Source organism: Furipterus horrens, unplaced genomic scaffold, assembly GCF_987537825.1.
Source record: "Furipterus horrens unplaced genomic scaffold, mFurHor1.1.pri manual_scaffold_12, whole genome shotgun sequence".
NCBI lineage: Eukaryota > Metazoa > Chordata > Mammalia > Chiroptera > Furipteridae > Furipterus > Furipterus horrens.
Window position 1 is genome coordinate 34,791,116 of NW_028327182.1, and position 15,441 is coordinate 34,806,556.

The following is a 15,441-nucleotide window of genomic DNA, read 5'->3' on the forward strand; positions in this document are numbered from 1 at the left end:
AAATTGAAAGCTTATGTGAAAAAATAATGAACAAAAACTTCCAAAATTTGGCGAAGAAAATAGACATACAAGTTCAGGAAGCACAGAGAGTCCCAATCAAGCTAGATCCAAAGAGGACCACACCAAGACACATCATAATTAAAATGCCAAAAATTAAAGATAAAGAGAAAATCTTAAAAGCCGCAAGAGAAAAGCAGAATTACAAAGGAGTTTCCTAAGACTATCAGCTGATTTCTTAAAAGAAATTTTGCAGGCAAGAAGGGACTGGCAAGAAGTATTCAATGGGATGAAAAGCAAGGACCTACAACCAAGATTACTCTATCCAGCAAGGCTATCATTTAGAATGGAAGGGCAGATGAAGTGCTTCCCAGACAAGGTAAAGCTAAAAGAAGTCATTATCACCAAGCCATTATTGTATGAAATGTTAAAGGGACTTATTTGAGAAAAAGATCAAAACTATGAACACTAAAATGACAACAAACTCACAACTATCAACAACTGAATCAAAAAAGTAAAAACAAAATCCAACTAAGCAAACCAGAATAGGAATGGAACCATAGGTATAGGGATCATTTAGAAGGTTATCAGCTAGCTGCAAGGGGGAAAGGGGAGAAATGGGGAAATGGTGCAGGGATCAAGAAGCATAATTGGTTGGTACACAATAGGGTGAAGTTAAAAATAATACAGGAAAGGGTGAAACCAGAGAACTTATATGCATGACCCATGGACATGAACTAAGAGGGGTGGGATTGCTGGGGGAAGGGGGGTATTGGACAGAGGGGAGCAAAGGGAATAAAATTGGGACTACTGTAACAACATAATCAATAATAGATACTTAAGAAAAAGAACTTAAAATTAAAAAAGTACAGATTGGCAGTTACAAAATAGTCACGTTGATATAAAGTACAGCATGGGGCATATAGTCAATAATATTATAATAACTATGTATGGGGGTCAGGTGAGTACTAGACTTATCAGGGTGAACACTTCGAAAGTTATGTACATTTCTAATCACGATGTTGTACACCAGAAACTAATATAATGTATGTCAATTGTAATTGAAAAAATATTAGGAAAGTGGAAAAAATAAGTAAAATGTCCTTCTTCTGGAGAAAACAAAATAAAAATAAGGGAAGCAATCTAATCATCTATGTATGTATATATTATATATATGTATAAGCATTAACATTTGAATATTCAAACAAAATACATCAAAAACACCCATTATGAAGTAGTAGAAATTTCAATAATTCATATCAAAATGTCTGGTAAATCTAGAAAAGGCAACTATTTATCCAAGTTGTTACCATACCACTTATTCAAAAATAGGAGTTACTAATGACTTTAAAATGTTAGTTTAGCCACAAATGATTATATCCTGGGTTGATTCATTCTTATTTTAAAATATAATTCAACGTAAATCTGAGTTGACTAATTAGAAACTACGCTGTTTAGACCTAATATATATCTGTGTTATATTTCATCTTATTAACTCTTACAGGTAAGCAAATGTGAACTGGGAGTGTATTTGGTGGTTAGTTCTGTGTCAGTGTTTTGTACAGACTGTGTAACTTTTGAAAAGTAATATATCCTAATATATAAACCACTAATTTGATTGAAAACAAAAAAGTGGCATGTGTATTTTTCCTTCATATTAATTATCAAAATTTTTGCAATCCCAGGAATAGTAGCTGGCAGTGACTCAGTACTCAGTTTTGTCTGGTGAGTTGTTCAAAGGTAGCTGTTACATGCCCTTATCAGGAATGAGTGTTCTTAAAATATGTCCTAGAGCCAAACTGTTCGACCATTTTGATCTAAGAGGTACTGTTCAGCAAAACATATGGCATTGCCAAAGAACCACACACTGAATGGCTTCTCTGAACTGAATACAAATCTCCCCATGAAATGAAAATAATGGAACCTTAAACCATTACAACTCATTATTCTTAAACAGAACTTTGCCTTTTAAAATGGGTATAAGGAAAGGGTTACAAGTAGGGTGAGGAGTAGGGTCTGAGGTAGAATGAAAGCTGTGTCCCCTTTTTAGGGTTTGACTGTTGAGGCCTCTTTATCTCCTAGTTATCTAATTAGGCTTGAGTAGCATATTTGACTTCAACAGTATCTTCCCTTCAGGTATCCCCAAGAGACAAGAACTTAAAAGGAATTTAAAAAGAAAATTTTTAGGAAACCTTAAAATGATAGGTTTGTTTTCTGTCCCCTCTGCTATCTTTTTAAAACTCCATCCTTCATGTTATCACAGATCTACATCATTACATACTTCATATTTGAAATCTGATTTTTTAAATGCATTTGCATAATGAATTGGAAGCTAAATTTCTGGATTATCTCTTCAAGACAGCTTATCAATTTTTTTTTATAATAACCTTCTGAGGCATTTTAGTAATCTGTGTTATGTAACTTAATTTTTTTATCTTTTATTTTCTCTAAAGTTTGTAGCTTTCCTTTTTTTCTCAACATTTTTAGTCGATGTTATATTTGAATAATGAATCTATTTCTAAAAATTTCTCTTTTCTCCTTTTTGAACTATGGGTGACTATAAATTTATTTTAAAGATGAATCTCCAATGAGAATCTAATATTAACATTTTATGAATAATCTGACTAGGTGTGATTGATGTTCAAACAGGAGGCCTATAATAGAAGCTATAATAAATAATCAAACAGATTGAAACAAGCATTCGATGAATTATTTCCTGAGAACAGGACCAAGTCCTCAGATAGGTATTTTTCAATAAATTTCTCCCCAAAACGTTCGTTTTCATAGACTTGGCTAGTGTTGATAGAGAAAGTCTATCTTTACCTCAAAAAAACAGTAGATTAACAATAAATAGCTCACCGGGTAACTCGGTAACTGTCGTAGGGCTGGGGTCGGGCTCCAGCAGGGGGATGGTGCTGCCGGGAAGGGGGAAGTGCGTGCGGGCGTCCCCTGGCACTGGGCGGTGGGGTGCTAGGACTGGAGGGGCTTGCCCCTGGGGGGCCTTCGGGCGCCGGTCGGTCTCGCCCAACCGCTCCCCTACCCCCTCTGTAGGCCTGCGAGCTCCTCTCTGCTGCCTGTGTCTGGGACCCACCGCAACAGGTCGGGAACACCGCTGCGGCTGCTCCAGCAGAGCAAGTGCCAGCTCTGAGGACTGTGGGGCTTCATCGGGGCTGGCCAGCTGGCTCTTGCCCTGGCCAAGGGCTTCACCGCAGCACGTGTCCTGGCTGCTCACAAGATAATGGCGAGCTCTCCGGACATGGACCTGGCCACGGTGTCTGCACTCAGGAAGATGGGTGTGACCCTGACGCCCCACAACAAGGAGGCGGTGCAGCACAGCGACGTCCTCTTCTTGGCCGTGAAGCCCCACATCATCCCCTTCATTTTGGATGAGATCGGCGCTGACGTCGAGGAACGGCACGTCCTGGTGTCCTGTGCAGTCGGCGTCACCATCAGCTCCATTGAGAAGAAGCTGACGGCGTTCCAGCCAGCCCCCAAAGTCATCCGCTGCATGACCAACACGCTGGTCGTGGTGCGGGAGGGGGCCACCGTGGGCACCCACGCCTAAGTGGAGGAGGGCCGGCTCCTGGAGCAGCTCATGGGCAGCGTGGGCTCCTGCATGGAGGTGGAGGAGGACCTGGTCGACGCTGTCACGGGACTCAGCGGCAGCAGCCCAGCCTATGCGTTCACAGCCCTGGATGCCCTGGCTGATAGGGGCGTGAAGATGGGGCTTCCCAGGCTCCTGGCAGTCCGCCTCGGGGCCCAGGCTCTTCTGGGGGCTGCCAAGATGCTCCTGGACTCAGAACAGCACCTAGGCCAGCTCAAGGACAACGTCTGCTCTCCTGGAGGGGCCACGATCCACGCCTTGCACGTGCTGGAGAGCGGGGGTTTCCGCTCCCTGCTCATCGACGCCGTGGAGGCCTCCTGCGTCCGCACTCGGGAGCTGCAGTCTATGGCTGACCAGGAGAAGGTCTCTCCAGCTGCCATCAAGAAGACTGTCCTAAACAAAGTGAAGCTGGACTCCCCTCCTTTGGGCCACTCCAAGCTGCTCCCCTGCAGCGTGGCCCCAGTAGGCGAGAAGGACTGAGGTGTCCCACCTGCGTTCTGGGCGTCTCTAGCCCCAAGCCACCCGGGGTGTTGTGTCCTCATGGTGGCCCACTGCCCATGGCTCTGGTCTACTTAGGTCAGCCAGGGTCATAGGCAGGGAGGGGGCACGTCCCTTCCCAGCGGGAATATCCCTAGGTGCTTCCTGGCCCAGGAGAGGGATGGAATCTCTGACTTCAACCTCTCCCTACCTCTGCCCCCAAATCAAGTCAGGACCACCTCCTGGGAGCACAGAAGGGGTTTCACATCCCAGAGTCAGCTGGCTTGGGGTTTGGCCTTTTCCTGAACACAGAGGTCAGGGTTCTCCTCCCTGAAGACCCAGCCACCGAGAGAGCCCCATCCCACGCCTTCCACTTACCCGATCTCCACTCACAGTCAGTGGGGAGGGAGGGACACGTTCCTCTGTGCGGGAAGGACCAGAGGGCCCCATGCATTGAGTGCAGTGGGAGGGACTGCGGTTCCTCCTGGCTGACTGCCCACTGCCCCTTGTCCCCTTTGGACGTTTGAGAAAGGGATCCCCAGACAGTGGGACTTCGAAGGTCACCGGAACACTCAGGCTGCTGTCTCCCATTCCTGACTTGACCCACAGATGCTGTCACTTGTCTCCCTGACTTTTTGGTTAAATAAACTGGTTTCTGGCCCAGTAAAAAAAAAAAAAAAACCATAAATAAATAAATATATAACAACTGTGTATTTGATTTAATACATTTGATAACATGTATGAAGGTGAATAGGTATGGATATATACTGATAACATGGAAATGTCTATTTATTATATATCCTTTGTAATAACTTCAAGGCTCAGTATGTATAAAGTATTGTCTATTAAAATACATCAAAATTAGGCAACAAAAGTTTAGACCTCAAAATACCCACCTCTGAGGGAAGCGTGATTTTTTAAATGATTTATTTATTTCCTTTCCTTGTATCAGACACAAATACTTGGACCTCTCAGGGCAAAACCAACTAGTTCCTAATAAGAGCTGTGACTGACGTCCCATACCTATGGCCTACCCAGAGCATAAGAGTCCAATTTGACTGTGACAATAAATAAAATCTTGTCATACTATTACAGGGTGTTGGGCAAGGACAAGAATTAAGGCACCTTTATAACTCTCGAAGGAATCTGGCGATATTTCTAACATGATCTCGCACATCATCCTGTCCTGCTGACCTTCCTCGTAGCCCCCGCCTGAATTATAGCTTGCACCCACTACCTGCTCCTCCTTCCACAGCTTCTCCGCAAATAAAAGATTGCTGACCTGAAGAAAACAAATCTGATTTTTTTAAATCTTTACAAGAACGTCAGTTAAAATGTCCTCGAAATCATTCCGTATGTTTTCTGCAGAACATTTACTGCCTCCATGAGATGAAATGTTGTCTCACTTTATGAAATGAATACTGCAGGTCTCTTAGAGATTAAAGGACCTCATCAGGAAATGTCCAACTTCATTCTTCAATAACTTCTGGGCTCCCCGGATATTACAGGAAACAAGTATGTACCAAGTTCACCAATTTACCACCCACTTTCTCAAGGACTAGTTCCTTCATCCTGGCAGTCCCTGGGGAAAGTTGCCTCTCAGGCATTTCCTCAGGAATCCACCCAGAAAGGGAGTTTTTAAATATGTTGCAATAGTTTTTCTTGTACTCTCCAGGGAAACTTAATAGTTTCTGTCTTGTGAGCCAAAGCAGAACACACCTGTATAAGAACAGGCATACTTTAAGGACACAATTAAGCCTGAATATATTAGTGGCACATGGGAATGGCATCCACACCCTGGAGACCAGGTGCCATGTTCATGCAGGGTGCCTACATTTAGGATGACCATTCTTTGGGCATTCCCTAATATAGAATGAGGAAGGCAAAGTTTGATTTCCGTAAAGCACACTCTTTCTGAGAAGCTGGGCTTTTGCTATCCTTGTGGCTTTCCTTCCTCTACACCTGAGCCTTCTTTGCATTCTTTCAAAGGGTGGTAACAGCATTGGGTCACTTCCATAAGGATATTTGCATTATCAATTGCATCTGACCTATAAGGGTTGAGACTCTCCTAAGGGAGAATTGAGAAGCAACAAATGGGGGATCTGTGCTCACTTATTAAACTGAACCCTCAATCACAGCTTCCCCTTGTTCCTTTCATCTTAACGCCAGAGACCATGCACAATACAGGGAGTTGGGTGAAAGGCAGAATAAGGAGCATGAGATCAGAGTTTTGCTACATGGTACAGGTAGGGCATCCTCCACGGTGAGGGCTGGAAGCAATACACATGCTCAGCATGTCTGACCACGTTGAAGGAGGGAGGACTCAGAGGACAGGACAGCTGCCTTCAAATCCTTAAAAAATTCATATGGAAAAGATAATGAATTTACTCTCCAGAGGACAGAGCTAGGTTGGGCCAACAGTATATACGGAAATGCACTTCAACTATAGAGCTAGCTGCCCAGTGATGTCCTTCAAAGTTATAAAGTCATTGAATCTTAGAATCAGAGCAAGTTCTTATGAAGGACATTAGAAGTCATCTATTTCAAGCCCTTCATTCTCACTCTAGGGGTTCCATGACTCCCCTTGCCCCACCACAGGCGATGCCTCCTTGCCCTTCACACTCCCTCATCATGCAGCCTCCCTCCCAAGTTACCTTGGCAAGCAGCGGCCAGTACCTGTTTGATTGGGAGATAATAAAGGAATCTATTACTCAGGTAGAAGGTTGGCATATATGAGCATGGAAGGACTTTATGACTCTTAGAATCTGTGTTCTGTGATTTTATGGGATCATAAGTGGGCACCCTAGCCCTGAGGATTATCACCTTCAAGCCATCACATCTTCTCCTTGCTTACCTTGTTGAGAGACATAATAACTGTCTTGGTTTATTCATGTGCCTGCACCGGGTCTTGCAACTGAAATAAATCAGCCCCATCCTAGAAAGAAGCAGTCTGGAAAGGCAAAGCCTAGTGGGAAAGAACACCTGCTAAGGATCCGGTGCGCTGATTCAGTCTGAGATAAAGCAGCTCATTACCAGCATGTGCAAATGCAGTAAAGAAAATATTCAGTACTGTGGGTCATGTGCTTCCACGCCAGGTACCATTCTGAGCATGGTGTGTGTCCTATTTCACTCTGTGGGTATAACAACCTCATGAAGAGGGATTGCTATTGGAGCCGTTTTACTAGTGAAGAAACTTAATATTACTTAATGAATAGACAAGTAATTTACCCATGATCTCACAGACAGTAAGTAGTGACCTCAGGATTAAAACCTAGGCATTCCAAAACTCCAGACCACATGATCTTCAGCTGCACGGTGTCCCTGCCAAATTCTAAATTGTTCCTGGGGAGCACCAGGGTAAGAATCAAACACTTAGCCTGCCCTGTGCTTTTGCAGTTTTGTCGTTGCCTTTAGAGAGATGACTCACCACCCAGCTTCATTATTTTATTACAAAATGCTATGATTGCCCAGAATCTCCAACACCTATATACTGAAGATAAAAATGGATACATTTTATAAGATATTTTTAAATTTTAATTCCCGTCATCACTGATTCTTTTTGAGTATGGTATTGTCAAATAATCCATCTTACATATAAATTTAAGGTGAATAAATTTAAACTTGAGCATTTGCTGCCAGATTTACTCAAAATGACCAACAGTTCACAGGGATGTAGGGTCCTCTGACACTGGCCATCCTTTCACACACTGCTCCCACTAGGAGTGCATTTCCTGCACAGATGAACAGCTTGTCAGGATCTCTGTGTTTTGAAGACTCATGAGATTTTTGTAAGTACAGTGTCTACGAGAGTTGAGTTCTTCCCAAACCATTAGCCTCTGCAAAATAACAATGTTCATCATTTTTGTTTTTCCCTTGGATTCTTTTTTTCCTTCCCTTCTTCCTTTCTGAATTTAGGGAGAAATAGAAGCACAATACCTAAGTCATAACTTTGAGAAGAGTTATTTTTGCCAAAACAATTGCTTTGTTTAAAATAGACCTCTTAATAATATCTGGAAATTTGAGTGCATTTGAGTTTCTTTTTTTAAACAAATTCAGAATGTGTAAAGTTTTTAGGAGACTAATCCACTCATCAAAGTATTTCTCACACCTTTGATTAGTAGTAAGCTGTGCATTATGGAATAACATATTTTGAGATTTCTGAATTATGTCATTTGGATAGAAGGCAATTAATGTTCCAGTCCTATTGAACTTAAAAGGTTTATTGTGGATGAACTGAACTTGGTATTGGCCTCCCACCAGTATTCTTTCCTTTTTTTTCCTAAAGATTTTATTTATTTATTTAGTTTTAGAGAGAAGAGAAGGGAGTAAGAAAGAGAGGGAGAGAAACATCACTGTGTGGTTGCCTCTTGCGCACCCCAACTGGGGACCTGGCCCACAACCCAGGCATGTGCTCCGACTGGAAACTGAACCAGTGACCCCTTGGTTTACAGGCCGGCACTCAATCCACTGAGCCACCCTAGCCAGGGCAGGTATGCTTTTTCCATTCCGTAACTAGCAATACTGACCCCCAAAAATAGAATTTTAAAAAAGATCTTATTTATTTACTTTTAGAGAGGAGAAGGAGGGGAGGAAGTGGGAGAGAAACATCAATGTAAGCACATCGATCGGTTGCCTCTTGCATACCCTCAACGAGGGACCTGGCCTGCAACCCAGGCATGTGCACTGACTAGGAATCAAACTGGTGACCTTTTAGTTCCCAGGTGGCCACTCAATCCAGCCAGGGCAAAAATTAAATTTTTTAAGACAAATAAAAAGCAAATCTGTCTGTTACTACTAAAGTATTCTAGCATAAGGTTTCTATCTGTCCATCCTTTTTGTCTCCCAGTTTAATCCTTCTAAAGCTGAAAGTTGCTGACATTATCCTCTACACACATATCTAGCAGCATGTATATCCATTAGTTAATTTGCTTCTGAAGAAAAGGGCTATGCTTTGTTAACTATATCAGTGCCCTCTGCATGATGCCTGACATAAAGCTCAACAAAATTTACCTTAACTGTGTTGAAAATAATTGATGAAAAATCTGTTTAGTGAAGAAGACCAAGGAATCCATTAGAGAATAAGTTCATTCCTGGACAACTCTTACCCTTTCACTAAAATTCATATAATGTATGCAAAACAGCAATTAGATGCAATATCCTGTCATAAGCTGTTCAGATGTCAATCCTTAACATAAACCCATTCATTCAGTAATACCGGGAACTATGCTAAACACTGGGGATCTAACGCTCAGCAAATATAGTTCCTGCCCTTGAGGGATGTATAATCCACCAGGGAAGATAAATATAGGATAAGTGTACTTCCTATATAGGAAGTAAAGGTTTTAGGTGGACAATAGAATGGGAAGCTAACTGAGCTGATGGTGGGTGAAGAGAAGCTCTTCTGGACACTGACTTAAGTTGAAACAGAGAGGATGGGCAAAAATAGGCAGGCAGAGGGAGTGCCAGGTAGAGGGGACAATAGGTATAAAGAAAATCAGCATGGAATTTTCATTTGGAGGCACAAAATAGGTCTGAGATTGAGGGGAAGCTAGTATATTGCTTCCTCTGTAAACACAGACTCTTATTTTTGTTAAGCTGTTGGAAATCTTTTTTTAATTTGACCGCGAGTTGTAGAAATTTTGCTGAGCAAACCACAAAAGGCAAATAACTAACAATTACTCATGATAACACACATCCTTAAATTTTGTTTCTTCTTCATAAAAATAAAATATAATTAAATTAGGCTTCAAGTTTTTATTAATTTTACATACATCAAGATTTCTATATTTAAGGTATTCTGAGATGAACATTTATTATACTAATTATTGCAAAAATTAGTCTTCACTAAATTATCTCAGTATTTAAAGCAAGCACATCACCTTCCCACTTGATATATTTTCAATATATGCTTTCATGTGATTATTTTAGAAAATAACCATAGAGTTTGAGATTAAATCTGTCACTCTAATTTTTAACACTACTTGTACAAAATGCCATTAGATCACCCCTGTCATTGTGGGATGTACATTTTTTAGAAATGATGGGGAGAAAAAAGAAGAATATGTAAAAATAACCATACTGTCTGATTTTTCAGCAAACTCTGTTTTTTCTCCATGCATACTTTTCCGACAAATACTAACAGTGGTGTTTTTTCTAGGAGCTATACAGGCAAGGTTGTATCCACTAGGAAGCTTCTTAGAGCCAGTAATTTTCAAACAATAGAGCAAAAATGCATAGATCAGCCTACTAGTTTATGCTACATCAATTTTACAAACCCAGAGAGCATGAAACTTGAATATGATCTCACCAAAGTCAAATAAGCCTAAGAGAAGCTACCGAAACAGGCCTGACCCTTTTATCTGTACACGCGGACGCCATGCCGCCTTTGCAAACACAATGTGTTCTAAAAGGGCAAGGCAGCCGTGCCTCTAAATGCATGTTCTATTAGACAGCAAAGAACCATAAAAGACGCTCAAAGCAAAGTGTCCAGGAAACCAAGTTGATTAATGTGTAGCCTTACTTCACTCCAGGGGGAAAGGACTGAAGGGAAAAAAGACCATAAGCTCATTTGACAGCTATAAAGGTCACAAAGGAAATGATGGTAGATAGCCTGAAGTTTTCAGGGGTGGGCAGAGACCCAGCCCTCAGAAGTGTGTGGCAGATGCTCTGAGAATGAGGTGCCGGGTGGGCTGCCAGCCTTCCGAGGGCTGAGGCAAAATGAAAGGGGCAATGAAAACACGAGCCCCTAGAACCCCAAGTGCTCATTCAGGGCCCTCTTCCCCAATCAGTGAAATGAGCCGATTTATCTGGCACCAGGATTCTGGGTCCTGGCTCAGAGGACTTTAGGTATCAGTATGTTCAGTGTAGTGTAAGTACCTAACTTTACAATTTTGATTGCTAACACACCCATTTCAAAGAGATCTACCCCAAATAAACATATTGTCAGCTACACAACTAGGTAAAAAAGCCAGGCTATCCCACCTATGAAGTTTCCTTTTACAAAGCCCTGGGTACAGAGGCAGATTTAACAGCAGGCACACCGGGCATGTGCCTTGGGGCCTGACTTCTGAACGGTCCCACAAAACCCCAACTTTACACTTTTTTCTAATGACACCAAGTTGGTTTCATATGTGCAATTTTAATTATGTACAGGTTTACAATCAGCGGTAAAACCTGATAGTATGTTTATATTTGCTTATTTTCATTATTTCATTACTCGTCGGCAGCCGTCCGTCTCGAGAGACAATGGTGTAGCTTCTTAAGAGTCTATCTGCACCGCCGAGAATGGCTGTGCAGTCCGACTCGGGAGTGACACGGTATCTGTCTCCTCCCGTGTTGAATCGACATCTTGCGATGACGCTGGAGTGTCCTCTCCAGTGAAGCTGAAGCTACAGAGCCTGGGCAGGGTGATATGGAGGGTCTGCTGTTGCCCATGCAGCAGACCCCCCCTCTCTTCGCAGCTGAAGGGTCCAAGGGAAAGACGGAGTCAATACAGCTTGGCTTCAGGTGCGCCGCAGGAGTTGCCGGTGTTGACTACAACGTCAAACCGCCTTAGGGACTCCGGCTCCGGATTTTCTGTCGGGGTTTACTCCCTTAGCCTTTCCCCTGAAGAGGTATGCCGCAAGGCAGTGGAGGTTTTTTGGAGTCAGAGTTTTCCTTCTCTGATGTGCCCTGACTGGAAGATCGAACCAGCGACACTTAGCTCGCAGGCCGACGCTCAATTCACTGAGCCAAACCAACCAGGACTCTATTTCATTACTACCCTGTATATTATACACGTACTACACTGCATAGGCCCCACGTGGCTGTGCTACCACTCAGAACCATAGAATAGTATTTGCTACTTTGTACTTACAAAGGTTCTCCTGCAGTGCAGCCTTATGATATACACAAATACGCAGGGATGTAAATTAGTTTGTGGATATGTGCTTTTTTCGTTTATGTTTTTTTTAAGTATATTTTATTATGTTGTTAGAGTAGTTCCAACTTTTTCCCCCTTTGCTCCCCTCAGCCCAGTACCCTCCGGCAATCCCACCCCGCTTCGTTCATGTCCATGGGTCATGCATATAAGTTCTTTTGCTTCACCCTTGCCTACACTATTCTTAACACCTCCCTATCTATTTTGTACCAACCAATTATGTTTCTTGATCCCTGCACCATTTCCCCATTTCCCCTCCCCCCTCCCAGCTGATAACCCTCCAAATGATTCCCATACCTATGATTCTGTTCCTATTCTGGTTTGCTTATTTGGATTTGGTTTTTATTTTTGAGATTCAGTTGATGATAATTGTGAGTTTGCTGTCATTTTAGTATTCATAGTTTTGATCTTCTTTTTCATACAATAACAGCTTGGTGATAATGAGCTCCTTTAGCTTCACCTTGTCTGGGAAGCACTTCTTCTGCCCTTCCATTCCAAATGATAGTTTTGCTGCATAGAGCAATCCTTGTTGCAGGTTGCCTTTCATCACATTGAATACTGCTTGCCAGTCCCTTCCTGCCTGCAAAATGTTTTCTGAGAAATCAGCTGATAGTCCTATAGGCACCCACATGTAAGCAACTCTTCGCCTCTCTCTTGCTGCCCCCAGGACTCTCTCTTTATCTTTCACCTTTGCCATCTCAATCATGATGGATTCTGGTGTGGTCCCTTCTGGGTCCAGCTCGTCTGGGACCCTCTGTGCTTCCTGGACCTGTATGTCCATCTCCTTCCCAAAATTTGGGAAGTTTTCCTCATTTTTTTCAATTCTTGCTTCCTCATTCTGCACTAGTTAACAGGTTTTTTTCTTCCTAATGTTCCAAATCATTAATTTGAACCCGTTTCCTTCCCTTCACCATTGGTTTTGTGTGGATTTTCCTTCGTTTCACTTAGCATAGCCTTCACTTCTTCTCTTATGCGTTTGCCATACTCAAGCATATCTATCAAACCTGTGAGAATCTTTATCACCAGTGTTTTGAATTCTGCATCTGTAAGGTTGTCTATCTCCTCATCTGTTAGGCTGGCTATCTCCTTGTCACTTAGTTCTCCCACTGGAATCTTGATCCATTCCCCCTTTTGGGCCGTACTTCTCTGTCTCCTTATTATGACAGGCTCCTATGCTTGTTTGCCTCTGTGTCTTAGGTAGAGTTGTCGCTCCTCTTATGTTGTAAGGCATGGAGCCTTAGGGATTCGTCAGTACAAGGTGACCTGTTTCACCACGTTGTGGCACTGTATGGGGAGGGAGGGATCCAAGAAGGAACAATGCCGCCTGCCCAGCACTCACCCCCTTTCCAGGAACCTCTCCCACTTCTGCACCAGACTGGCGCCCCTCTAGCTGCTGCCCTGGTTGTCATTCCCAGAGTGTCTGCGGACGTTCTAGGACCGTGGGGGCCCTTTAAACAAGCGGACTCTGCTGAGACCAGCAGTTTCTGCCTCCACTCCAACCCTCACTGATCTGCACAGTCAGAAGCAATGAGGCTTGATTTTCCCCGGTGCTAGGACAGTTAGCTGCTAGCTCTGGTGAGGAGTTGGGAATGCTCCCCAGGTGTCCCTTCTGACTTTTAAAAATGTGTGACTGTGCTTTCTGCTGGCCTGCCATTGCCGCCCCTGCTGCCGCCACCACACCACATACTCTCCACCCAGCTCTGCCCCTCCTACCTGTCTGGATGAGTGTTTCTTCTTTATATCTTTGTTTGCTGGACTTCCATGAAGTTTGATTTTCTGGAACTTCTGGCTGTTTATGGTTTTGAGGTAGTTTTATTCCTTCTTAGTTGTGGAGGGAGATGTAGCATTTCTGTCTCCACCTCCATCTTGTCCAGAAGTCTTCATTTACAGTTTTAAAAGTAATTTTCTGTTCGTATAAATAAATATTCAGATAAGTTGAAATTATATTAAAATAAAATTAATTCCTTTATTTGAAATTATATTAAAATTAATTCCTGTTGTTACATCAGCACCTGGATTTTTGTAGTTTATGAATAATTTTTGAATTTTAGTTAATCATTAATTTATTGCACTTTAATGAAAAATCTTTTCTCTAGTATTCTAATCATTCAGACTATTAAATTTTATATTTTTATTTTCATTGGTAGCTTGAAAAATGAAAAGACATCAAAACTTTGTGATTATTATTATGCTGTTATTATATTATACAGAGATTATATTCAAATTTTATTGGAAATAAAACACTAAAAGTACATAATATTTTTTTATTTATTTAAAAATGTGGTTAGCATGTGTTTTTATTTTCCCTGTCTCTCTCTTTTTTTAAAGGGACCCAATATTTTCTTCTGCACATGGGGCCTCAGCCAACTTTAATCCACCTCTGCCTGGGTAACCTAGGTGACTGGCAACTCAGGTGACCCCATTTCTCTGACACTATGATTCCCACCCATGCTTTAAATTTGCCAATACAGAGGGAATATATGAAATCCTAGACACCTCATCCTCAGACACTAATAAAAGAAGAGCCCCAGGTTCATTTTCCCTCCCTCTACCCTATGATCTCACTCTGTGGCCCTCTGGCGTACTGTACCCTCCAGGACCTGTGAGGACTAAATATTGTTTTTCAAAGTTCCCTGATGGGTGTTTTTGTTGTTGTTGTTTGGCTGGTTGGTTTTTTGCTGAAGTGCATGCTGCAACCATAGGGCCAGCCTAGCCCACAGATGGCAGGGAATGTCCGTGGGGACTAGGCACAAGTAACAGGGACTAGGCCAGTATCTCAGACCATTTCTAGTTAAATAAAAACAAACAAACAAACAAACAAAAACTATCATTAGGCTGCGGCTGAACAGGACAATCAGCTAGCTCATATTCTTCTGTTCTCACTGGCTTATAGAAGTCACCCTGACACAGGCCCCTGGGTCTGGTGGAACACAGATGTTACAGTGCTAGGTCATCATCATCATTCCTGTCATAGAGCAAGGATGTGGGCAGAACCACAGACACTGAAGAACTGGGCAGGCACTCCTATTAGTTTGCTTCAGGGGAAACTCCAGGAAGTGGCCTGTCCTTAAAGATCCTATGAGGGACCTGTAGGCCTTTACAGAACCACTTTTTTTTAATGAACTCTATAGTGTTAGAGTTCTGATTGAGATGGATTAAATCAAACAGTTCTCAAGCACTTACGTCAGTGAACCAGAGCATTAGCCTCCCCAAACTGATAACTCAGAATTACAACTGAGCTTGGTGGAGATCCAAGCCTCACCCTCAATTTCTGGGCCTGGCCTTTTGGTAGAAACCTTCCCAATTCATTCAGCATGTTGGAGAACCAAGAGCTTCTTAAAAATGGAAAGAGCATAGAGAAGAATCATGTCTCATAAAGCTTCCAGATCCTTATGATAGAGACAAAAATTTAACACTTAAGAATTCACAACCTCTTTCCTTCCAG

At 42.4% G+C, this 15,441-nt stretch overlaps 1 pseudogene; it reads left to right on the forward strand.

Moving 5' to 3' along the window:
* Positions 1–3,154: 3,154 nt before the first annotated feature.
* LOC149996016 (pyrroline-5-carboxylate reductase 1, mitochondrial pseudogene) lies at positions 3,155–4,129 on the forward strand (annotated as a pseudogene).
* The last annotated feature ends 11,312 nt before the right edge of the window (positions 4,130–15,441 follow it).